Source organism: Nannospalax galili, unplaced genomic scaffold (genome assembly GCF_000622305.1).
Source record: "Nannospalax galili isolate Female #2095 unplaced genomic scaffold, S.galili_v1.0 scaffold1153, whole genome shotgun sequence".
Classification (NCBI taxonomy): Eukaryota; Metazoa; Chordata; class Mammalia; order Rodentia; family Spalacidae; genus Nannospalax; species Nannospalax galili.
In genome coordinates this window covers 327,378-330,798 of record NW_008333036.1, presented here as the reverse complement: position 1 = coordinate 330,798, position 3,421 = coordinate 327,378, and positions in this window count along the sequence as shown.

The window sequence follows — 3,421 nt, the reverse complement described above, 5'->3', positions numbered from 1 at the left end:
GAAGCATTTCATACAACAGCATGGACATATTCAATAACAATTTCCAGAGTTAAGATGCATCTGTTTCAAGATTGTCTGTAAATTTTTAGGTTTACAGTTAAATTAATACCGTTATACAATATTGTACTTAGTATAAACCCTATAAGACATAAAATTAAATGAGGTTTTAACCTTTAAAAAACATCTCCATTTCATTATTAATTAAGAGTTTCATGAAGAAAACTTAATTTTTAATGCAATTGACATTAAGATGTTTGCAAATGCATTTCTAATCTTTATATATCTGATTATTACTAGTCACAGTCAATTACTTTTTGAGCTCCTTGGCATCTGAGCATGGATATAAAGTCATCAGGTAAATTTTAATGGTAATGTTTTTCATATCTACTAATTATTAAGGAGCAAATTTTTATGGTTTGAGGAATTATTTTTTTAATCATTGTGCTTTTTAAAATTTTTAATAACTATATGATTAGAAGCTTTTCACTACAGCTTTAACATATTCAGTAACACACTCCAGAGCAAGAGTACATCTCTTTCACAAGATGCTCCTAGTTTCTACGTTCACAGTTGAATTAATCCAGTTATACAATGTGAATATTGTACTCAGTATAAGCCCTGTAAGACATAAAATTAAATGAGTTTTTAACCTTTAAAAAAGATCTCCATTTCATTTTAAAATATATTGTTCCTTGCAGACAGACCCATTGTTTTTGCTACTAACACTGAGATGTTGGTGCTTGCATCTCTAATCTGTATGTATCTGATTATTACTAGTCATAATCAGTTGCACTTGGATCCTTGGCACCTGTGTATGTCTATAAAGTCATCGGGAAGATTTCAATGGTATTGTTTATCACCCCTACTAATTAGCATGATGTACATTTCCATGCTTCCTCCTCAAATATAATACATTTTTTTAAAAATTGTTGATTTTTTTGTGTGTATATCACACAGAAGATCCCAAACCATCTCATTTGACTATACACCCACTTCCCAGATGGCACCCTCCCATAGCCTCCCACTAGAGCCCTTATACTCTGATATCCCTGCTACTCTCTGCTGTGTTGTCGGCACCCCCAGCCATTCCCCACTACTCGCCCTTCTGGTGAATCTAGTCAGCCTATCTAGAGGTCTTTGTTTTAGGTGGGTCAGCTGTTCCTCATCTAGCAGTTATACTCATATATTTTTAAATAGTTATTACACAGAGAAGCTGGAGGGAGGTATTTAATGCTTTGTGTTCTATGTAGTTTATGGGCTTAATAGCCCTCTCCTTTCTCCCAGTGTGAGCACAGAGATATTTCTTATAAGACAGAAGAGCAGTCAACATGGAAAACAGCAATTCTGCCAAGTTATTTCATTTTTGTTTAAAGTGAAATGTATAGTCTGGTTCAGTAATATATGAAATAAAATGTATTCACACTTCTGAAGTATTGCATCTATATTTAAGACTACAAACCTTATTTCAACATGAAATCCCCTAAAATTTGTATAAAATGTTTAACTTCAATTTTATTAAATGTTTACCATTGCCATTAGTCTTTCTTTGCATCATTAGCATTTCTTTTACTCCCCCTTTAACTGATTAATTAACACAAGTCTAAGTCTACAAATACAGGTAGGCATTTATTTTTTAATTTTATTTATTATTTTTATTTTATGTATAAGCATGTATTGCCTACATGTAGGTAAGTGCTCCTGTGTCATGCAATGCCAACAGAGGTCAGAAGAAGCTGCCAGATCCCCTGGGGACTGGAGATACGGATAGTTCTTAGCTGCCATGTGGGTGCTGAGATTCAAACCCAGGTCTTCTTCAAGAACAACTAGTGTTATTAATCACTGAGCCATCTGCCAGCCCCAAGGCATTTATATTTTTAAGCTCTGTAAAAAATGAGAATCTCGTCCACAGAGAAAGAAAAGTGTCTGTGAATATTCAGATACCAGTGTGCATTATGTTGGTACACAAGTGTGCTCAAAAATTACTCTAGCAATTTGACCTCACAACAAAACTCAAGTATTGAAAATTGCATTCTTTCAAAATACCAGTCCATGATGCACTGGGGGTGAGAGTGAATCACTGTCCTGTAGTGCATTCCACATGCTCTAGCTGTTTAACCTTCTTGAAGACAGCATCATTTGTTAGAATATTTCCTATTGTTCTATAGAATGATTTATGAAAGTACCTTATAGATTTAGCTTTCTTTGGGAAGGCAGCAGAGTAGCCAATAGACAGGCTTTGGGTTCAAACACCAAGAATAATATTTTGATTCAACCATTGAATATCGTGGTTCAGCCATTAACATTTTAATATCAGGCAAGTCTCTTAAATCCTCATACCTTAGTTTTGTTTCTCAATTGAACAAATTAGAAATAGTGACTTTTACTAAGTTATAGGAATAAAACAAAGATCAAAATCATGTATTCACTAGATAGGTATTCTATGTGTGTATTCAATAAATGTTAATACTGCTTTTCTTTCACTTCTTCATAAATGACCAACACAGGACAGTATATGAAGGTGCTTTGCAGACAATGATAGATTGGCACCATCCTTTGAAATATTCTGGAAAAAATTCACTTGTAACCTTTGTACATTCAGAACGCAGCATTATCAGAAACCCTTAAAAATTCAAATTTTTAAAAAAGCACACAGCAAGTAAACAAAAACAATAAAGATATTTTATGAAGTAAAAAAAGAGACAAAAGAATTTTAAAAAACTTGAATGTCAATAAATAGAGTGTAGCAAACCTCCACATGCAAAATAAATTTCAAACTCTATTAAATATCTCCATTCAACAATAAATTACAATATTAATATCATTTTAGTGACTAACAAATACAATTTCAAAAAGTAAATGCATTTGCTCTCAAAGAACAGAACATTTATGCATAGTACTCATTAGAAATGTAGTTCATTGATTAAGCTCTCATAGTATGGACAGCATCACCCATAATGATGAATACTGCATTTGTCTTCTCAACAGTGCATCCCAAACCTTAGAACCAGAATAGCTGTAAAATGTGGAAAAATAAATGTTTGCTGAAAATAGGAAATTATGCATTCAATTTATTAAAAAACACACTAAAATATATATGATTATGTAACCTAAAATGATAAGCAAAGCTGGGCATGGTGGTGCATGCCTTTAATACCAGCACTTTGGAGGCAGGGGTGGGTGGGTCTCTGTGAGTTCAAGACTAGCCTGAAAGAAAAAGATAGGCAAAAAGAATGGGTAAACTTATGTAGTGACAGAGAAAATAAAGCAAATGTTACTTTTTCCTCTTTCTACCTCTATTCTATGCATGCTTTCTCTGGACTTTGGTCTTCCTTACTCTTTCTCTAAAGCTACCACCTAGCCATGTGGCTGGCCGCTGGCCGCATGTGGTTTACTCACCTCCATGCTGGCTGAACGAAACCTG